Source organism: Malus domestica, chromosome 11 (assembly GCF_042453785.1).
Source record: "Malus domestica chromosome 11, GDT2T_hap1".
Taxonomy (NCBI): domain Eukaryota; kingdom Viridiplantae; phylum Streptophyta; class Magnoliopsida; order Rosales; family Rosaceae; genus Malus; species Malus domestica.
Genome location: NC_091671.1, coordinates 23,792,494 through 23,816,937, shown reverse-complemented (window position 1 = coordinate 23,816,937; position 24,444 = coordinate 23,792,494). Strand labels below are relative to the sequence as shown.

At 38.0% G+C, this 24,444-nt stretch overlaps 1 long non-coding RNA gene and 1 pseudogene across 1 annotated transcript; one reads left to right on the top strand and one right to left on the bottom strand.

Annotated features, from left to right (window-relative positions):
* Positions 1 to 24,444, top strand: part of LOC114819759 (hydroxyproline O-arabinosyltransferase PLENTY-like) — a 52,281-nt pseudogene that overhangs the window by 9,378 nt on the left and 18,459 nt on the right.
* Positions 23,862 to 24,255, bottom strand: LOC139189116 (uncharacterized). The gene is made up of 2 exons (XR_011572646.1): positions 24,109 to 24,255; positions 23,862 to 24,007 (listed from the first exon to the last, which is right to left on the bottom strand). It is a non-coding gene; the product is annotated as an uncharacterized lncRNA (long non-coding RNA).

Below are 24,444 nucleotides of genomic sequence, written 5' to 3'. Positions count from 1 at the left end.
TTCTAGAAGGCCAATCCTTCCCCCATCTAATCTGCCGCACCTAGGAGGCCTTTTCCCTTGTGGATTCTGATTTCTAAGCCTATTTCCTTGTGGATTTGGGTTATTCAAGTCCATATCTGATTTACCTACGGTTTTAAGTGCCTATAAATACTCATATTAAGCCTTGGCCGAACTCACCACCTCTCACATTCAAAAATCACGCCAGAAATCTACCCTCATCTTTGCCGCACCCTTCCACCACCATACTCCCAAATTTCTGCCACATATCACCCTTAGCTGCACCACCTATCAACCCTAAACCCTTCCATACCATTCCCCATTCATTCTACACCATAAATCCACCCAAAAACCTGTCCACAAGCTTCATGCCGCAGCAAGGAGGAAGGGAGATCCATTGATGCACCTGCTGTCCAAGTTGGAGCATTTTAGGTGTTTTCTTTCCTTTGATTTTAATGTCTAATTTTATGTATCTTTGCTTTGCGAGTATGAGGAACTAAACCCCCCTTGGCTAGGGGGGATTCAAAACCATGTTTATGCTTGCTATATAATTTGATTACTTCTAATTGCATTTCATAAGTTGTGAATTCAATTTACTTATCTATGTGAATTAAAACTGGTTTGTGTATGTTGGTTAAGAGGGCCCGCTTAGTTTGCATGCATGAATTTGATGCTAGGATATAAGGGAATTACAATTAATTGTTATGAACTTATATTCACAAGAGTAGTAAAGGTTGTTGATCACAATCGCGTTAAGTAAATTCTTGGCATAAGTATCATGCGCTTTCATAGTTACGAGTGCCTCGTCAATGCTTATGATTTTCATAGAACTTAATGATCCTTGCTTGAATCTCTATTATGCGCTTTCATGTAGGGAACTTGTGGGGAATGCTTTGGGTTGTCGTATGCAATTCATCCAATTCAATAACTTAAGGAAAATCTGAGGGTTAATTTAAGCGGACCTAATTAACTTGGGGCGTTGAGAATTCATGGTTTATTGAGAAGCAATTGGAAATCGTTTTGTATGCAAGTGTGGCATGTGTGGAGAAGAACCCCTTAGCTAGCTTCCCATCCATCCATTTAAACCAAATTCATTCTAAAATCTGTTTAGTTTACAAAGTTTTCGTTTTGTTTTCAAATTCGTCTAAAATCAATCCCCCTTTATTTTGTTGAGTCATATTAGTTAGAAATCAAATTAGTTTGTGTTTTTAAGTGTGTTGAGTCAAGTTAAAACCAATTTTCGTCCAAATTCTTCCTTAGTGTTCAAAACTGCCCAGAAAGTGTTTTTAAGGCAGTTTTGAGTGTTTGTTTGCTGTTTTGAGTCTTTTGCTTTGTTTTGGTGTTTTATAGTTTAGTTTTGCATTCTTTGAGTCTAGTTTAGTGTTTTAAACTTTGTTTTTACGTTTTGAGTCAATTTTCAAGTGATTTAGCAATCCCTCCTAATCCCCGGCTTAGAACGATCCCTATTTACATTGCATACTACAATTGATAAAAAGAGGGTTTAATTTGTGTGCTTATATATTTCGCATCATCATGTGAGGGTGATGTAGCCATGTGCGCAGTGCGGAAGTGATAGAGATAAGAAAATGTGAGTAAATAAAAACAAAACTAACTTACACTAGACCGGTATATAAGTATGAGTGGAAGTGCTAGAGTGTAGATACACATAATCTGAGCGTTGGTATCAAGGTGCAGTCCAGCAGGCTAAATACTAATTATACATGATAGGAAAGAAACCCTACATGGATGGATGTCCGTCAGAACCTCCGTAGAGTCCTTATGAACCACCAACACGAACTTCTATCTAGAACCTGGAAGGACGCAAAACAGAAAATGTGAGTGGGCAAAAATAAAACTTTTCAAAACCATTTCACTTTCATACATATAACCTCTCACCGTAAAACCCGTATAATTTTCCAAAAAATAATAATATACATGTATATTGAAATCAGGCTCGAGAGCAAGGAAAGCCAAAGTATATGCCATGTCAAGTATCTCAATAATAACTATGTAAGCTAGGTGATGTAAATCAATATAAAATGATATATCAGCCGGAGTCACCTAACGTGACCTGTACGGTTGGACCTACAGCTCATAACCAATTCCTGCACACGAGTCAGAACCACTATTGTGGTCTGTATGACATGCTGGGTGTAAATAGATACGCTCAAGTGCTACGATCACGTGAACGCTATGCGAAGTATCACAAGTCACCTACTAGTCGGAACCACCTAATGTGGTATGTACTACAGGCTGGCACCTGCCTTGGATCCAAGGTGAGTGTGTGGTGCGGAAGGTGAACGATCACGTGAAGGCTAGGCCCTGGTCTCGGGCGGAGCACTAACACCGGGGTGCAGGATAATGAGCACTAAATATATCTCAACATAATCATACACACTGCAATCAATATCATCAATATGTACTCACCTGAAGCTTACCTGTGCATCCGCAGTACCATGCAATAATATGCATATCTATACTAATGCATATACTAAAACATATGCAATGGACATGGCATTTAAAACATAATTTCATTTAAAACCATTTCTGGGAAAATGTAAATCATATATACGTATATATATAGAAAACTAAAAGCCCACTCACTAGTATGTAACTGGGTCGTAACCCTCGAGTCTCGCCTGGCTACGCTTATCCTCTGGGAACGTCTCGCCTATATGTGAAACCATTGATTTAACGTTAATTTAAGCACATAATCAAAACCGTATAATAACTTTTCATACGTTGCTCAATTGGGGTGTTTGAATATACCATCGTGGCCTACTCAACACCACAAGCATCCTCATATTTTTAGAATAATTTTCCAAGGTCCCATGCGCCCTTACACTTCTGCCAAGGCACGGCCACACTTGCCGGCCACGCACATGCACGTGCTTGGCACATTAATGGAATCTCTAATGCCGTTAGGGAATATTCCGTTAAATATTAGCATATACCGTTAACCTTACCTGATGCCATTAGTATATCCCGTTAAAATTGACGGAATATTCTCCTTCCTTCTCCGGTGGTTCTTCAGAATTCGACGCCGGCCACTGCTGTTTCATAGAAAACTGAAAAATCGTAAAACTTCAATATCTTCTTCGTTTTTCAACCAAATTCCACAAATTTTATATCAATTTGAAGCCCTAAACTAGTAGAACATGATCTTACCTTTTAGAGGTCCTAAAACCAACGAAAAGTGGTCGGAAAATCCTTCAATATTCCGGCTAAATCTACAACTCATGGAATTGACCTATCCCAACGTCCAAATCCTCCCAAAAATTGTTCTGACGTCTCTATGGAGTAGTTTTAAGACTCTCTTAATCTTTAAAAACTTCATGAAATAACCGCGATAACAACGAAGCAACAGAGCACCACGCCGGAGCTTTTAGGTTCTCATGTTCCCTTGATCCATTCTTTGATCCAATGGTATGGATGGGTTTGTGAAGTCACCAGAAACACGTTGGTGCAAAGCTTAAGCTCGATCGATGAAGTTTGGATGGTGTTTGAGAGTTGAAGGCTCGGATTGTACGGACAAGGGAGAAGAGTCGAGAAGAGAGAAAAAGGAGAGCAAGTTTGTACGTGTAGGTGTATGTGTGTTTTTGGTCAAGGGATTGGCCAAATATAGAAGGAATAGGGCCCTGATTGGGCCATTAGATATAGGGCTTAAATCAAAACAGCCCACAATTCCAATTGTACCCAAGAAAATAGGAGATATGGTGATTGGTCCATTTCCTTAGCCAGTTTACCCATTCATTTATTCGTAACATTTTGTTACGAACTCAATTCAGCCCTAACTCACGTCAACGCTCTTGTGACGTGGTGTATAATTTACTCATGTCCGCTAAAAAATAATTTAAAACTATAAACATACATCCACGTCACTACGACTCGAGGGTATAATTGTCAATTCCACACATCTGAGGATAAAATATATATTAATTTGGAACGGGTCTTCACAATAAAATCATCTCTAAAAGTGATATTGAAGCGCCCAAAGGCTAATCCAAAGAATCTCGTAAATCAAAATAAAGATGTACTTAACTAGGGGTATCATAGTGGCCCGAAGGCATAACCATCACCCGAAGGTGAAGCAATACAACACTAGGTTACGCCAATGAAGAAATATGGTAGGTCCTATCACCCGAAGGTGAAGCTGTACAACTTTGGGTTACACCAGAAAAGAAATATAACATAACACACCAACACTGGATGTGACTAGTGAAGCTATCCGACACTGGTTTCTCTAATAAAGCTGAGAGTATGTAATAATATCTCACTGTTCCTTGACTGTGTCCTTTGAACATAGACATATACATAATTAGGTTGTGTGTATATGTTGTATGATTACCCACTAAATAAACACAAAAACTCATACCAAGCTTAGGATTCAAAATCTCATCATCTGAAATCATAAGCAATTCATAAACATTGTTGATGCACAAAACCGGAGGTCTTGGAACAACATAAATCCGACGATGAATTTGCAAGAAATGTAAATAACACAAGATGTATCGTGGTTCACCCCAAGGTTTGGATTACGTCCACATTGATTATGTATTTATCTGAAAGAGAGATAGCTCTGAGAGTGAGAGCTTTGAGAGGGGGGAGAGGGCCTAGGAATTGGCCTCCTTCAATTGTGAGGGTGAGGGGTCCTTTTATAGAATAAGGACTCCTCACTTATTACATATTTGCTCATTCCTTTATTACATAATTACATTTAAGTCCCCCGAGTATTTATATGAGGTCTAAATACAGAGGCCTTAAATATGGTATAAACAAGCATGATTCCTATAAACATGCCATTTTATAAACCTTAAATAGATAAATAAAAATATTTCATAAAAGCGAATTAAATAAATCATGAATTCTCCAAAATCATAAATATAGAAGTCCGTAAAACATATCATAAAACGTAATTAATTCATGAAATGTAGAATGAATGCAAACCTAATAGTTTTATAAAAACATGCAATTTGAGAAGGGGCCCACTCACAAATATTTTGCTACCAAGGAGCCAATCGATCTAGGAAGGATGGGATAACTTCCAACCAATACACCTAAACACAAATAGGAACCAATTTCAAGGCTTACCTTCGCTAGAGATGGCGAGAATTCGCCGGAGAAGTCCTTGCACAGTAACTGCACTCTGCAGCGTGAGTAGGGAAGTTTCAAGGGGTTTTTCTCTCAAATTTTTGGTTCAAGGCCTCACCACAGTGATTAGGAAGGGTGAAGGGTTGGTGTTGTGTTTGTTTGTTGGTGTATGGGTGTGTAAGTGTGCTTGGCAAGGGAGGGAGATGAGAGGTGAGTGAGAGAGATGAGTGAGGGATTAAAAGGTCACGGGACATAAAGGAACACCCCAGAAAATTGGGGAAAAACCTGCCACGTGCCACCCCATGACTGGTTCAAGATAAAGAAATATCTCTTAATGTAAATTACCTAAATGCCCTTGGTGTTCAAAAATTCATAGAAACTTCGTTTTAGCTCCAAATTCTAATCCATTTGTGCCTACGTGTTCGTATCGACGAATGCAACGTGAATAAATTAAAAGAATAATTATTACATATCACGACACGAGAGTCAACGAAAGTCAACGTTTTCACCGCTAGGGATGTTTTCGTAATTTAACTAATTAAAAAATAAAATTTAAGATTGGTTGTTACGGCTAGTCATAGAAGAGCCATTTGTCGTTCCATTTCATGAGCAAGGTCTCCTATGTATGGAGAATGCAATGTATGTTGCTTGAGAGTACTTGACCCATTAAACCGCAGCATATCTGGTCAGAACGGCTTCATCCTATGTTGTTTCGGTAACTAGTAGATGCAACTACTTTGTATTTAATTGGAAGATTTATACCTCCGTGAGCACAATGTTTAATCTGTGAAGTGACTTAGCAACTTTTTAGGAATTTATTCCTTATTTTCAGTGTCTAGCTCATTTCTGCAGCATCATGGGCTTTCTTTTTGCTGCTACCAATTATTCAGACTTAAATTCAATGTTGTTGTATCCAGGGCAATATTGTCCTAAACAGACCACGGGCTTTTTGTGCAATGGCTGGAGAAAGCAACAATCGAGGAAGAGTAAGGGCTTTTTTTTCTCTCTCCTTCTGTATTTGAAGCTATTATAAAATTTTCTTCACTTCATGATGAGATTAGAAAACTGGTTCTACCATGATCAATGCAAATGCATTCTAATGGCCGAACCTGACAACATATTTGCAAATCCTTTGCCAAACTTGGCACGTGGAAACAATCCAGCCGGGTTTCCATTTTTCTACATTAAACCAACTGAAAATGAGAAAATAATTAGGAAATTTTATGCTGAGGAAAAAGGCCCTGTGACTGATGTTGATCCAAAATTCTCCTGTAATTAAAAAGAAGGTAAAATAATGTATTGCTAATATAGTTTTCAGCTAACGTGGTTATGAATTGTGGAACATTTATATTTGGATAGGGTTATAGTGAGCGTGTGCATGCCACTGTCCATATAGGTCTGCTTAATCATATCCAGGTAGACCATGTTTCTTTTGTCACAGAACATAATTTTGAAATGAAAAAATAATTTGGAAAATTGATGATATTGATCAGATGGGCAATCTTCCAGTGAATCATAAAGACAGTTATTAAATGAATGAATAGTATATTGCAGGGCTATGGAAAGTGATTGGCTGAATAGTTTGATGTGAAAATTAAGTTGACACACAAATTAAACCCTATTGATGACAATTGTAGTATTAAGCAAGTAGGGATCGTTCTAGACTGAGGATTAACTAAGGATGCTAATCAACACAAATAAGACTCAAAAACACTAAACTAGACTCTATAGATTCAAAACTAACTTAAAACACTCAAAACAGCAACAAACAATAAAAAAGACTCAATTCTAGACCTAACAAGTGATTTGGACGAAAATAAGACTTACCTTGACTCAAAAGACTAAAAGAAAACAGGTTTTGACTTAACTAACAAGACTTAATGAATGGGGGATTGTTTTTGATGAATTTTAAAACTTAAAAACAGAAACTTAAGAAACAAACTTAAGAAGACACGAAATTGATGAAATAGAATGGTGAAAGACTAGTTAGAGGGTTCCTTCTCCACACATGAAACATATGCATACGAATCGATTTCCAATTATTCTTTCGACAAACCATGAATGACAATGCCCCAAATTAATTGTATTGAACTAATTAATTTTCAGATTTCCCTAGATTCATTGAATTGAATGGAAAACCATCACAACCAAATTATTCTTCATCAAGTTCCCTAACTATGGAATACGCATAATAGAAAAACTTAACAAAGATCATTAAGTTCAATGGAAACCATAAGCATTGACGAGACATTCATAACTATGAAAAACATGTTACTCTTGCCTAGGATTTACTTAACACAATTGTGACTAGCGACTTTTACTACTCACGAATATAAGTTCATAACGATTAGGTGAAATTCCCTTATACTCTAAATTCAAATTCATGCATGCAAACTAAGTTGGCCACCTTAATCAACATACAAGAACAAGTTCTTAATAAAATAGATAAGTAAACCACATTCACGATTCATGAAACAATAACTGGAGAAAATCAATTCATATAAAACATATGATCATGGCTTTGAATTCACCTTTAACTATAAAGAACTTAGTTCCTCATGTTCGCAATTAAACAAAGATAACTTAAATTAAACATTGAAAGTAAAGATGGAAAACACTTAAGAACGCTCCAGCACTCCCAAAGACTTGGGCATAGGCACGGCACAAAGGCTCCTCTTCTTTCTCCTTGCAATACTCACGGCACAATGAGGGGTGAACGTGTTTGAGGGATGTACGAGTGCAGAAAAATATGGTAGAGAGTGGTGAATGATTTGTGCGGCTAGGGTGTGTATTTATAGGCTGAAATGCATGTCACAATCCCTAAGGATTTGGATATGTTTCTGAAATTAAAGTGGGACAAGGATTATGTAACCAAAACCCAAGTGGAATGGGTTAAATCAATTAGAAACCAAAGGAAAGAAGGATAGCAAAGGTGCCGCAGGTTTAAGAGAAAGGATAAGGCTTCTAGAAAGGATGTTGCAGCACCTATTTCTGATCCTAAATGAACAAGGATACACGGCATGGTTTTAGAGAAGGATTACAAGTCCTAATTCACCTAGGTAAGGCATATATGCGGCACTGAAGGGATAAGGGTTCTAGAATATGAAATATATGTTTTAAATGCATAACTATCCCTTAGAAATAGCTGGAATTAAGGCACAAACTGATTTGGATAAGATAAGATTGGATAATGCTAGATTAGGAAAGGATAAGATAAGATAATGTTAGTTTGGATAAGATAAGATTGGATAAGGTTTTGGATAATGACTCATTCTTTTGAGCTGATTCCTTATCTTCTTTGTCTTAGATTTATTTCTTCACTCTTTTCAGCACATTCCTAGGCTCTTGAACTTGAATTTGTCCATCCATCTTGCTCCATTCATAAGTTATCCATTTGGTGCCCAAAACTGCCTCAAAATGCTCCAAATTGCAATTTCTTGCCAACTTTGTCATATGGACCTACAAACACACGAAAATAGCTTAAAACACTATAACAAACACAAACTAACTACGAAAATGCAAGAAAACAAGCTAACTAAGTCGCACAAATATGCTCCTGTCAAATTCCCCCACACTTAGCTTTTGCTAGTCCTCAAGCAAAACGAAACAAACAAAATAAAACAAGTAAACAAAACATACTCTAATCCTTCCAACATTTGCCTCAGGGATTTCCAACGCACATGACATGTTAAAAATCATCATTCCCATAGATTTTAGTCATCTTTACACTTAAGCACATACTTAGTCATAGTCACCACTTACTAGTTCACATTTAACCAATTAAAACGATGTTTTGAATGTAGTAACATGCTTTAGAGAATTTGCTCAATTCCTTACAAGATACTCTCTATTCTCACACAGATTTTCTAACTACACTCCCTATACTAGGTGTATGTGAGAAGATTGATGTAAACATGAAAACTAATACTCACATATGTTATAATCGAAGAAGGCACTTTCTGGAATTATTAATGCATGTATATATATGATCTCAAGAATGGGATGCTACTACTTAGACGCGAGAACCAGGGATACCATATGCTCATACCAATCCCAAACTCCACAGATTGAAACACATAACACCCAAGATAAAGTCAAAGGGTTGTAATGGGGCTAAGGGTATTGGCTAACAAAGAAAGGTAAAGATAAACAAATGTTCTTAAAGCAATAGTAAGCAAAGCAATGAAATCAACTTAGAATTCACTTTTGAATACAACAAATACCTTGAAACATTAAGGGGATTTCGTACAACTTAGGGTTAGATTCAAACTTTTTGGACCCTTTCTTCAACAACCAATACTTGTGAGCTCATTCTCACTTGTTTTGAACTCTTTTTTTTTCTTTCTTTTTCCACTTTTTCTTCTTTTCATATTTTTTTCTCTTTCTTTTTATTTTCTTTCTACCCGTGTACATATCCTTCCCCCATACTTGATTTCTGCAATATATTTGATCAAAAGGAATTCCCTCTAAGTCATGCTCTACTATACTTTAAGAACAAGGGTATGGATAGTCTTATTCTAGGCTAGGTTGGGATAATTTGGCTAACGAAGAAAATAGCCTAAATAAGGCTCAAAGGGGTTAAACCTACAAAACAAATGCATGGGATGAAGGCTTTTTTGGCTCTGGTGGTAACTACTAAACAACTCCATCTTGTTATATGTTATGCACTCAATTTTAAAGCTTTGAATGAAACGGGCATGAGTTCTAGTATTTGGAACTAAAGTGATAAAACGCTTTCTAAGTAGCAACCAAGCAAAGAATAATGAGATTATGCAACGACTTTAGAAAACAAGAAATCATAGATTAATAACTCTCCAAACAAAGTTTAGGCTCAAGTCTTTCAGGGTTGTAGCGTTAGTTTGAGTTCCTTCCTTCAAGCATGTTACAAAAACTGATTTTTCCGTTGTGATTAAATGTGAATTTGTAAACTATAACTATAACCAAAGAGTATATCAAACTTCCATCCATGTTTGTAACATTCTTTAAAAGTCATGCAATTAAAAACCAAATCCTCATCATTGTGTTGGAAGGTACCCTAAGACACAAACACACCAAAAACAACTTTAAAACGACTCTTTTTGGGGTTTTCAAAACTTTTTCGAATTTTTTGCTTGAATTTTCGTATTTCCTGTTAAAGCCACATAAAGACACATCAAAACATACTAAAAACACTAAAAAACAATGAAAAACAACCTTTGAAATGTTAGGTAGTAAAATCCTACGAATTTTGCAACAAAAACACTTTGTTTACCCCCCCCCACACACACACACACACTTAAACCAAACATTGTACACAAAAACAAGAAAATAACATAACTAGCAAATAAGACAATATGGCAAAGTAAAAGCAATAAGGAGTAGGGTTTAGGAACGCAAATTTGGTTGTGATGCCGGAGCTTCTTAGGTCTTCTTTATTTGCATGGGTTGCCTCCCAAGAAGCACTTGCTTTAATGTCTTCCAACCGGATGCTACCTCCGTTTAAGCTGCAATAGGGCCAACGGCATGGAGGGGTACATTCTCCACGACATGCTCCTCAAAAGCTACATAATATGGCTTCAAACAATGTCCATTTACTTTGAATTCTTGTTGCGTCTTCAAACTTTGAATTTGAATTGCACCATGAGGAAAAACATTAGTAACAACAAAAGGACCAATCCATTTGGAACGCAACTTACCCGGAAAGAAACGAAGACGGGAATTGAAGAGTAACACTTTCTGCCCTATAGAGAACGTCTCGCTATGAATCATCTTATCATGGAATTGCCTCGTCTTCTCCTTGTAAATGCGAGCGTTGTCATAAGCTTCGTTCCTAATTTCCTTAAGCTCATTTAATTGCAATTTTCTATGGAGACTTGCGGCATCAATGTCTATATTGAATGTTTTGATGGCCCAATGTGCATGATGCTCTAACTCAACGGGAAGATGACACGGTTTCCCATAGATGAGCAAATGGTGACATCCCAATTGATGTTTTGTAGGCAGTACGTTACGCCCACAATGCCTCATTCACACGTAAGCTCCAATCTTTACGAGTTGGCCCCATGGTCTTCTCCAAAATTTGCTTGATTTCCCGATTTGACACCTTGGCTTGCCCACTTGTTTGAGGATGATAAGGCGTTGAAACCTTATGCGTGACATTATACTTTTTTAGTAACGCCTTAATGCTTCGATTGCAAAAATGAGACCCTCAATCACTAATGAGTACTCTTGGCATTCCAAATCTTGCAAATATGTTAGTTCTAATAAAATCTGCAACCACTTTAGAATCATTAGTATAGGTGGCTTTTGCTTCCACCCATTTCGACGCATAATCAACCGCAAGTAAAATATAAAGGAAGCCATGTGAGGAGGGAAAAGGACCCATGAAATCTATACCCTAAACATAAAAAATCTCAATAGAATATATAGGGTGTTGCGACATTTGGTCCTTTGCACTTATATTACCCATTCTTTGACAACGATCACATGTTATGCAAAAGGTTCTAGCATCTCTAAAGATAGTAGGCCAATAAAATCCACATTCTAAAACCTTATGTGTTGTGTGTTGTATGCGAAAATGACCCCCACATCCATAAGTGTGACAAAAAGTTAGAATCGAATGAAACTCGGAATCATGCACACACCTACCTATAATCTGATCAGGGCAATGTTTCCACAAATAAGGGTCATCCCAAACATATAATCGTGCATCTTTCTTGAGTTTATCACGTTGGTGTTTATTTAGGGTGCTTGGGACATGCTTAGTGGCTAAATAGTTAACTAGATCGGCATACCATGGCTCACTTACCTTAATGGACAACAGCTGCTCATCTAGGAATGTCTCTGGGATGGGCACGACATTGGCATCTTCTTCATGCACCATTCGGCTTAAGTGGTCAGCCACTACGTTTTCACTTCTTTTTTGGTCCCAGATTTCCACATCAAACTCTTGGAGAAGCAACATCCAACGAATAAGCCGTGGCTTGGCCTCCTTCTTGGTGAGCAAATACTTCAAAACTGCATGATCAGTGTAAATAATAACTTTAGTTCCAAGTAGATATGAACGAAATTTATCTAAAGCAAATACAACAGCAAGAAGTTCTTTTTCAGTGATGGAATAATTTAATTGTGCATCATTCAAGGTCCGGGATGCATAGTAGATTTCCCAACCCCTGTCCCGCATAATCTGAGGCATCACACATAAGCTCAAAGGGAAGGCTCCAATATGGTGGAACTATGATGGAGGCCGAAGTTAGTATTTCTTTGGGGTGATTGAACACCTTCTCACACTCATCATCGACCTTGAATGTCACATCCTTTTGAAGAAGTCGACAAAGGGGTTGGGAAATCTTGGAAAAATCTTTGATGAATCGCCTATAGAATCTTGCATGTCTAAGAAAAGAAAGAACCTCTCTCACCGAAGTGGGAGAGGGTAAGTAGCGTACAAGATCTATTTTTGATTTATCAACCTCTATTCCCTTTGCTGAGACTATGTGACCTAAAACTATGCCTTGTTTAACCATAAAGTGACATTTTTTCCCAATTCAAAACAAGGTTAGTTTCAATGCATCGTTTTAAGATTAAAGTGAGATTATCTAAACAACCATCAAATGAATCACCAAAGACACTAAAATCATCCATGAAAACCTCAATGATCTTTTCCACAAAATTTGAGAATATACTTACCATGCATCGTTGGAATGTGGCGGGTGCATTACACAAACCGAATGGCATTCGACGATATGCAAAAGTACCAAATGGACAAGTAAAAGTGGTCTTTTCTTGATCATCTGGAGCTATAACAATTTGATTATATCCTGAATAACCATCTAGAAAGCAATAAAAAGAATGATCGGCTAACCTTTCAAGCATTTGATCAATGAATGGCAAAGGGAAGTGATCTTTCCTTATGGTGGTGTTGCGCTTCCTATAGTCAATGCAAACTCTCCAACCGGTTTGGATATGAGTGGGCATAAGTTCATTCTTTGCATTCTTCGCCACGGTGACTCCTGATTTCTGTGGTACAACTTGAACTGCTGAAATCCAACGACTATCTGAGATAGGGTAAATGACTCCACAATCTAAAAGCTTGATAATTTCCTTTTTCACAACTTCCATCATTGGAGGGTTGAGTCAGTGTTGAGCCTCTCGAGTTGGTTTAGCCCCCACCTCTAGAAGTATGTGATGCATGCATGTTGTAGGGCTAATCCCTCTAATATCGGCCAAGGTCTATCCAATGGCTGTTTTGTGCTCTTTCAACACCCGAATCAACTTCTCCTCCTCTATAGCTGTGAGTGATGAAAAGACAATGATGGGCTGTTGGAAGTATGCCGACAAAGCCACTCATTTGATGTAATAGCTTTTGGAATACTTATTGTATTAAACTATTATATGTTTAATGAAGGGCAAAGCTTATTGTTAATCACCATTTATTGTATCATGTGTTTAAGCAATAAGGGAATCCAAGGAATGTATTTGATCTAAGAGATAAGTGATCTAAGTAAGTTAGATTAACGAGACCTTTCTCTTATGTTCATTCCTAAAACATTCCTAGCCATAGGATTGCCAATTGGGCATTGACAATCCGCTAAGGTTAGTATGTGTTACGTTAACTCAAGCGTGAGTATGACTAGTCTCAAGTTATTTAGTGTTGGACACTAAGACAAACACTTAGGTGCTCGAAAGGGTAATTGAGTACACTGAACAACGATCAAAATAGAGTTTGAACATACATGTCATGTAAGAACTCGTTAGTTGCAATATCCAAAGTAGTCCTTTGACTTGAGGCATCATAGATGTCTAATGATTAGGTCCTTGATCTTTGATCATGTCAAAGGCATTCCATCGAGAGTGTCCACGGCATTGTTGGGGTCAAGCTATCTAGTCATGTAGGCATATGAATGCACAAAAAGGGATCTCTAACCTTCCATGGTGGAAGGAGAATACTCTAAGATATGATTCGGGACTCTTTGGCCAAAGCATACGAATATGACTTAGGAAGTATGTTCCAAATCATATTCAATTGAATCATATAGAGAAGTATTACATTGGATAGTAGACATGAAACAAACTATCACTCAAACAATGTGATTAAGAGTATTGTATTAGAGAAAGACTGTATTGCATTGTAATTGTAACTAGATAGGTTCTCCAACCAATTCTATTTAGCTTGGGTAGCCATGACATGCTGCTAGGTGTCACTCATGGTTTGTGGAAGCCCTGAAGATTAGCAAACACTAAATCTTAATCAAAGGGAGAATTGAAATGAAGTTTCAATTCACAATCGATTGTTAAGAGTAACAATCGCCCACTGCCTCGCTAATTGGAACCTAATGGATCGTACACCGAGTAAGGATGAAAGTGAAGAAATATAAATGAAATGGATAAGCAATTAAATGGTTTAATTGAAAAATGGTCAAGGTTAATTAATTAGTTGATTAATTATACGAAAGGTTCGTAGTGGGCTTTTAAGTTAGTTTTGGGCTTCGGAGTCCAAAGGGTTTGGTCCACTAGGCCCATTATGTTTAAATTGTATGACAACTAAAACAAATATGGGTAAATAGCCCAATCACTTAAGATGCCCGGCCATAGCAAGGGTAGTGGGAAGTTTCGCTTAATTGCAAGTTTGCCACTCACCTAAGAAAAGAGATATAAAAGCATCTTGATAGCTTTTACCTCATTAGGGTTTTCTTGAGACAAAGATGAGAAACACTCTCTCTTTTTCTCTAAAAGAGGCCGGCCACTTAGGGAAGAGATAGCTAGCAATCTTTTTTTCTCTAAGTCATCCATTTCATCTTCACACCTCATCCTTGGTGTGGAGACTTAGAGACACCAAATCTTTGGTGTTCTTTTGGAGATCCTTTCCTCACATCCTCAAGGAGCAAAGGAGCATCAAAAGGTAGAAAATCACAAGGAAGATCCAAGGAGCTAGGAGGTGACTTGAAGGCCCTCCACTTGGGTGAATCCCTTGTGTAAACAAGGATGAGCTTCAAGGGTAATGAATCTCTAAATCCTTCCTTCTCTTTAATGTTGTTGAAGAGTCTCATGGTTCACCATTCACTAGGCTTTGAAAGTCATGGGTTTTAGAATTGTTTTTGAATGCATGCCTAGTGGGGGTACTCTTGTGTTTTTACAAAGTGTCCCCAAAAGTTTATGTTTTAACTTTATGGCCCAATAGTTGTGGTCATTATTTTTCGGCCCAAAAGATGATGAGAACAAAATGGTTTTGTCTCTTGAATGAGAATTGGATTTTCATTTCATTTAGTTCCATTTAAATCAATTCTATGAATCCGAAAACCAATTGTTTAAGTTGCTTTCTTAGTTAATATGATTGATTAAGAAAATGGTGATTATGAACCAAGGGCCTCGATAATTGAGCTATGTGATTGGCCGCTTTACATTATGAATGCTTGGGTTAAGTAGTTTAGATTTTAATGTAATTTGATTAGTTCAAATTTGTTGTAAATGGACATAAGTCCATCTAATGTTTTGTAAAAGGGCATAAGCCCTTCTCTTTATTTCAAGTATTCCTATTTGTTTATTTGTATGCAAATTGGAATAGTTGGGTCCAACGCCCAATAGGAAATAACGGTTTAATTAGATTAAACGCGTAACTAAAATTAACAACTACCTACCTTAGACCCAAGGTCCAACACAAGGCTCATGTTGGATCAAATCAAACGGTTCATAATCATCCTAAGACCTAATATGACTATATAGTCCATATGAGGATGCAAAGCATTCGTTAGTAGTTCCATATAGTCTCGCTTGTTTCATCGAAATAGTGGGAGTATTATATACTACTAATTCATATTAACTTGGACCAATGGTTGTTATAGGCCCAAGTTCTTTTAATAAGATTAAAATAAAATTGATGTAGCCTCAACAAAACGAATATTAAGCTGATAAGCGAGAGATGCTTTGAACATCTATTCGTAGGCCTTCCACCATGGTGGGCTCCAATCGTTTATGACTCCTACACCGGCTTCACCCTATCATGGGGAAGTTCAAAGTATGTGCTTACATTCAGGAGGAGTCCATATGTACATACATGATGTGGTGAGGTAGGCAACGAGGATGGCCGACATCATATCATTGTAAGGCTATTCTTGAACCCCTACACGAACTAGCATGGTGGGAATAACTTAACTAAGTGCAATGGTGCCAACATCATATCATTGTGAGGCATCATTCTCTAGAGGCCAAACAAGATGGGTAATTACAAGAGTTGTAGATGATTAAAGCATTATTCTCTCATCATTATTTTTGCTAACCAACATCGTATCATCGTGAGGTGGGCTTGGTAATGGTGAGCCTCCCATACCCCGCTAAGAGTTCAACATAACTCTCGAATTCCATTGAGAGATGTGGAATTTGACAAAAATAGTGGGTGGTACTATTTGATTTAAGACCCAATCAAGTAGTTTTAAAATCAACAATCTAATACGATTTCTATTATGTTATGTAGTTAACGACATGCCTAAAATTACACCCACCATTATACTTGACAAAAAGGGCCTTAGGGGCCAACGTTTCCTTGCTTGGTATCGTCACATTGAGAATGTCTCAAAGGTGAAAGACATATTGTATGTGCTTAAGCAATCCCCTCTTCATGTACCTCATACGAAACTAGCTTCAAATGAGGAGTGTCAAAATTATGATAGACACTATGAGGATGACTTACAAGCTAAATGCTTAATCCTCACTTCACTTAGTGAGGAGCTTATGATGCTACATAAGCACATGGACACTTCTTGTGCCATGGTTGAAAGTTTGCATAAGATGCATGACATTGAGACTAGTAATGTACGATTCTCAAATGTTTGTAGTCTATTGAATGCCAAAATGGCAAAAGGGACATCAGTTCATAAACATGGACAAAAGATGGAGAGGATCTTTCAAGATCTTGAGAGTTTAGGAACTTCCATCAATGGGAAAATGGCCCAAGACTTTTTCCTTGCATCTATCTCGAATGATTTCACTAAGTTTATTGTAAACTATAAAGTGAATAGATTCGATCATACTTTTACCGAGATGATTGACATGTGTTGTAAGTTTGAACAAGGTTTCAAAAGGGACAGTGGGAGTGAGAATGCAATCACAAGGAAAAGGTTGCATAAGAAGAAGGCAATAAAATCCAAAGGAACATGCTTTCATTGTGGAAAGGATGAACATTGGAAGAAGAAATACAGGGTGGACATTGCGAGCCTTATGTCACGAACTTTAGAAATGACTATTTCTGTCATAGAGAGTGCTTTTACAGTGAGCTCCAATTCCTGGATATTTGATTCAGGCGCTAGTCAACATATCTGCAATTCGTTACAGGGACTAACAGGGAGCAGGACATTGCGCAATGGGGAGATGATTGTGCGAGTTGGGAACGGCACTAAGATCTCTGCAAAAGCAATAGGCACCTACATGCTTAAACTACCCTCTGGGAAGTCTTATAACTTAAAAATTGTTTATATTTTCCTTCATGTATAAAGAATTTGATTTCTATCTCTAAGCTTTTACGAGATGGGCACTCAATATTGTTTGACAAAATGAGTTACACTTTATACTTGAACGGTCATATTATCTCTCATGGTAATATGATAGAGGAACTTTTTCACCTAGAGACAAGTAGTGGGATGCACTGTATTGAAAGCGGGAATACCTCAAAACCCAAAAGGGCTAGATAAGAAGTTAACCAAGAAAAGATGTGGCATCTTAAACTTGGACATGTGAACCTTGATAAGATTCGCAAGATGTCGAAAGACAGATATTTCCGCCCATTAGGTAATGACCAAATGGGTACTTGTGAATGTTGCTTAAAATGGAAAATGACCAAATCTCCATTCACTGGGAAATGAGAGCGTGCCACTGAAATTCTAAGGTTAATCCACATTGACGTATGTGGACCTATGTCTACTACGTCGAAAGGAGGTTTCTCCTACTATATCACATTCATCGACGATCATTCTCGGTTTGGCTATGTGTATCTTATGAAGTACAAGTTAGAATCCTTTCAAAGGTTCAAAGAAATCAAGAATGAAGTTGAGAAGCAAACTGGGAAACAGATAAAGATCCTAAGATCAGATCGAGGGGGAGAGTATCTAAGTAGCGAGTTCCTAGATTATCTCAAAGAGTGTGGAATAATATCACAATAAACTCCACCGGGAACTCCACAACTTAATGGAGTTTCTAAAAGGAGAAATCGAACCTTGATGAACATGGTTCGTTCTATGATGAGTTCCGTCAATCTACCAGTAACATTCTGGGGATACACTCTATATACAGCAGCTTACTTACTTAATAGAGTACCTTCCAAGTCAATTTCACAGACGCCCTATGAGATATGGCATGGAAGAAAGCCAAGTCTTAATCACATTAAGATTTGGGGTTGTGAAGCATATGTCAAGAAGCTTGAAGCTACTAAGCTTGAAGCGAGATCAATTAGGTGCTATTTTGTGGGATATCCTAGAGAAACTATGGGATATGAGTTATACCATCCTGATGACCAAAAAGTCTTTGTTGCCAGAACTGCTAAGTTTCTAGAGGACGAATTTGTTCTCAAAGGAACTATAAGTAAAACGATGGAAATTAATGAGATTAATGATGAACCACAAACAAGCACTCGACAACTTGACAACCCTGTTCCTGAACCCCTAGCTTCACATAGATCTGAAAGGGTTAGCAAGCCACCTAAGAAGTATGGCTTAGATAATGACTTTGGGCACCTTCTAGGTGATAATGACACAAAGGAGGACCTTAGGGACTACACTGAAGCAATGTCTGACATTGACTCAAAGATATTGCATGAGGCCATGAAATTTGAGATGGATTCCATGTATCAAAATCAGGTCTGGACTTTTGTAGACCCTCTAGAAGGTATAGTACCTGTTGGAAACAAATGGGTCTTCAAGAGGAAGCTAGGCGCTGATGGGAACATGGAGACTTATAAGGCTAGACTAATAGCCAAGGGTTATAGGTAACGAGAAGGGATTGACTATGAAGAAACCTTCTTTCCTGTAGCCATGATTAAGTCCATTCGGATTTTGCTTGCTATAGCTGCGTACCATGATTATGAGATATGGCAAATGGACGTGAAGACGACCTTTCTGAACGGCTACCTAGAGGAAGAGCTCCATATGACTCAACCAGAAGGTTTCGTGTCCAAGTCTGAAAGGACTAAGGTATGCAAGCTTCAGAGGTCCATTTATGGACTTAAGCAAGCCTCCAAGAGCTGGAACATTCGTTTTGATACTAAAATCAAATCGTTTGGTTTTACTCAAAACGAAGACGACAATTGTGTTTATCAAAAGGTCGTTGGGGATGCAGTTGTATTCCTAGTGTTATATGTAGATGACATATTACTATTCGGGAATGACACTGCAGTCATTTCTTCTGTAAAAGTGTGGTTGTCCAAAACCTTCCACATGAAAGATTTGGGAGTTGCATCTTATGTACTTAGGATAAAGCTCTCTCGTGATAGATCCAGAAAATTAATTGGATTATCCCAATCTATGTACATAGATAAGGTGCTAAGTAGGTTCCAGATGGAACAGTCTAAGAAAGGTTTTCTTCCTGTAAGACATGGAATTCATCTTTCTAGGTCCATGGGACCTAAGACTCCTGAAGAGATACGGCAAATGAATGCTATTCCTTATGCTTCCGCCATTGGAAGTCTCATGTATACCATGATATGCACAAGGCCTGATATCGCATATCCTGTGAGCATTACTAGTCGATATCAATCTAACCCAGGATCAGAACACTGGGCAGCTGTCAAGATGGTCCTTAAGTACTTGAGAAGAACTAAGAACATGTTCCTCTTTTATGGAGGAGCGACAGAGTTGCGAGTGGAAGCCTATACAAATGCAGATTTCCAATCTGACGTCGATGATAGAAGTTCCAACTCCGGATATGTATTCACTCTAAATGGTGGGGCTGTTAGCTGGAAAAGCAAGAAACAAGATATAATTGCTGATTCCACGACGGAGGTAGAATATGTTGCTGCAGCTGAAGCCGGCAAAGAAGCGTTCTGGATGAAGAAGTTCATTACTGAACTTGGAGTGGTTCCAACCATTACATCACCAGTAACTTTGTACTGTGATAATAGTGGGGCGATAGCTCAAGCCAAGGAACCCAGGGCTCATCAAAAGAACAAGAATTTTGACAGGCGCTTTAATATCATTAGAAGATATGTTGTCGAGGGGAAAGTCAACATCCTCAAAGTTGCCTCAGCCGATAACGTAGCAGATCCACTGACAAAGCCAATGTCTCAAATCCAACTTGACCGCCATATGGAAAAGATGGGTATTAGATACATGGGAAGGTGGCTTTGAGTGCAAGTGGGAGATTGTTGGAAGTATGCCCACAAAGCCACTCATTTGATGTAATAGCTTTTGGAATACTTATTGTATTAAACTATTATATGTTTAATGAAGGGCAAAGCTTATTGTTAATCACTATTTATTGTATCATGTGTTTAAGCAATAAGGGAATCCAAGGAATGTATTTGATCTAAAAGATAAGTGATCTAAGTAAGTTAGATTAACGAGACCTTTCTCTTATGTTCATTCCTAAAACGTTCCTAGCCATAGGATTGCCAATTGGGCATTGACAATTCCCTAAGGTTAGTATGTGTTATGTCAACTCAAGCGTGAGTATGACTAGTCTCAAGTCATTTAGTGTTGGACACTAAGACAAACACGTAGGTGCTCGAAAGGGTAATCGAGTACACTGAACAACGATAAAAAGAGAGTTTGAACATATATGTCATGTAAGAACTCGTTAGTTGCAATATCCAAAGTAGTCATTCGACTTGAGGCATCATAGATGTCTAATGATTAGGTCATTGATCTTTGATCATGTCAAAGGCATTCCATCGAGAGTGTCCACGACATTGTTGGGGTCAAGCTATCTAGTCATGTACACATATGAATGCACAACAAGGGATCTCTAACCTTCCATGGTGGAAGGAGAATACTCTAAGATATCATTCGGGAGTCTTTGGCCAAAACATACGAATATGACTTAGGAAGTATGTTCCAAATCATATTCAATTGAATCATATAGAGAAGTATTACATTGGATAGTAGACATGAAACAAACTATCACTCAAACAATGTGATTAAGAGTATTATATTAGAGAATGACCGTATTGCATTGTAATTGTAACTGGATAGGTTCTCCAACCAATTCTATTTAGCTTGGGTAGCCATGACATGCTGTTAGGTGTCACTCATGGTTTGTGGAAGTCCTGAGGATTAGCAAACACTAAATCTTAATCAAAGGGAGAATTGAAATGAAGTTTCAATTCGCAATTAATTGTTAAGAGTAACAATCGCCCACTGCCTCGCTAATTGGAACCTAATGGAGCGTACACCGAGTAAGGATGAAAGTAAAGAAATATAAATGAAATGGATAAGCAATTAAATGGTTTAATTGAAAAATGGTCAAGGTTAATTAATAAGTTGATTAATTATACGAAAGGTTCGTATTGGGCTTTTAAGTTAGTTTTGGGTTTCGGGGTCCAAAAGGGTTTGGTCCACTAGGCCCATTATGTTTAAGTTGTATGACAACTAAAACAAATATGGGCAAATAGCCCAATCACTTAAGATGGCGGGCCATAGCAAGGGTAGTGGGAAGTTTTGCTTAATTGCAAGTTTGTCACTCACCTAAGAAAAGAGATATAAAAGCATCTTTATAGCTTTTACCTCATTAGGGTTTTCTTGAGACAAAGATGAGAAACACTTTCTCTCTTTTTCTCTAAAAGAGGGCAGCCACTTAGGGAAGAGATAGCTAGCAATCTTTTCTTCTCTAAGTCATCCATTTCATCTTCACACCTCATCCTTGGTGTGGAGACTTAGAGACACCAAATCTTTGGTGTTTTTTTGGAGATCCTTTCCTCACATCCTCAAGGAGCAAAGGAGCATCAAAAGGTAGAAAATCACAAGGAAGATCCAAAGAGCTAGGAGGTGACTTGAAGGCCCTCTACTTGGGTGAATCCCTTGTGTAAACAAGGATGAGCTTCAAGGGTAATGAATCTCTAAATCCTTCATTCTCTTTAATGTTGTTGAAGAGTCTCATGGTTCACCATTCACTAGGCTTTGAAAGTCATGGGTTTTAGAATTGTTTTTTAATGCGTGCCTACTTTAATATGTTAATAGTTTGCCTATGTGTTCAAATGTTCTCACATGTTCTTAGCTAGGACAAATTTTTCCTTCATGGGCAACGTCTCTTCATCTCCCAAAAAGATGTGTTTTAAATGATCCGGCAATGGTTTAAGTTCAAGAATTGGGGTTTGAATTATTGAAGGTAACAACGTATTAGTAGAAAAGGGAATTGGAATTGAGTTTGGGGGCTTACCATGATGTTGTGGTAGTGATTCAAAAGTAGCCAGAATCTTGGCATGTGCTTCATTAGGTACGGCCAGATTGTGCTTCAATCCAATTCCTTGTGCAATTGTTGTTTCAAGGGGATCTTCTTCCAACAAATCAAGATAATCCTGCGCCAATTCATCAAATACATCAATAGAAAAACAAGAATGATTATCTTTAGGAAATTTAATAGTTTCAGAAATGTTAAAATCAATAATCTTCCCATCAAATTCCATTGTTAACGTCCCCTTGAACACATATATCTTGGTGTGTGCTGATTTCATGAAGGGCCTCCCAAGTAAGATCGGCACTGGGGTGACATTGGGTGAATCCTCCATCTCTAAAACATAGAAATCTGTTGGGATTATCAAGTTAACCACCTACACCAAAACATCTTCCAAAACTCCTTTCGGATATGCATTAGAACGATTGGCTAATTGAATTATGACACCATCGTTTTTAAGCTCTCCTAAGTTCATAGATGCATAAATTGAGTATGGCATGACATTAATTGAAGCTCCTAAGTCTAACAAAGCATGTTCAAACTTAGTATTGCCGATAACACAAGGAATTGTAAAGCTACCCGGATCTTTGCATTTAGGGGGTAATTTCCTTTGCAAAACAGCAGAAACATTCTCACTTACCTGGACAACCTCTTTGTTTGAAATTCTCCTCGTTGTACAAAGCTCTTTCAAAAACTTAGCATACCTTGGGACTTGCTTTATTGCATCGAGGAGAGGTATATTGACTTGCACTTTCCTAAACGTCTCCAGAATGTCTTTCTCGTTCTCTTCCTTCTTTGATTGCCTAAACCTGCTAGGGAAGGGCGCATTTAGTGGAATAGAACTAGAAAAATTCGAATTAGGACTTACCTTAGTCGAATTGGATGGTTTGGAATTGGAGGATGGCTGCGGCAAGGGTTTCTCCACCCTTGTCGTGGGCTTGGCTTGTTCTTCCTCCTCAATCAGCAACTTTTCATCCTCTTTTTGACTTGTATTGGATGTGTTTGGCTTGATTCCCACTTCTTTTCCGCTTCTCAACATTATGGCTTTAGTGGATTCAAAGTCTCCCTTCGTATTCACAATGGTTGAACTAGGGAGTTTTCCTTCTTCACGAAACTGCCCCATAAACTCAGAAATCTACCCTATTTGTTTCTTCACTTCACTCATCTCCTTAGCTTGATTTTTTTGGCCATGTATAAGTGAATTTAGTAATTGAAGAAATGTATCATTATCTAATTTCGAACCTGAATTTTTTTGGGCAGATTGTGGTGGGACTTGTGGTGGTACATATGGCCTATGAAACACCCCAAGTGGTGTTTGCCGAAATCCCCCTTGTTGGGTAGGTTGTTGTGGCTCTCTCCATTTGAAATTTGGATGATCTCTCCACCCCGAATTGTAAGTATTAAAGTATGGATCACTCCGTGGCTGATTTGGTCCTTGATATCCCACGGCATGCACACTTTCCCATCCTCCATTCTCAATCAATTGTGGACATTGATTATTGAGGTGCCCTTGCATAGAACACACGCCACACACACTTGGTGTATTTCCTTGCACTTTGCATCCTTCCATAAACTGTGAAAACATAGAAGTAAGGTTAGTTATTTGAGATTGCAAATCAGAAACGGAACTTACCTCATTCAATTGTTGCCGTGGGGTGTCTCTTTGCCCAACACCTTCATATTGTTGTGCATTCAACGCTCGGTTGGCAATTAGAACCTTGGCAGCCATCGATGTTTTATCCACCAAAGAACATCCCGCTGAGGCATCAAGCATTTGTCTTTCAATTGGGAGGAGTCCCTCATAGAAATATTGAAGTAACAGCTCCTTCATTTGATGTTGAGGGCAAGATGCAACTAGACCTTTAAAACACTCATAATATGCTGGGAATAATTCGTCCTGGTTTTGTTAAATACCACTAATTTTCTTCCTCAAAAGAATAACCCTTGAAGTTGGGAAGAATTTCTCTAAGAATGCTGTTTTCATACTCTCCCAAGATGTGACCGTTCCGG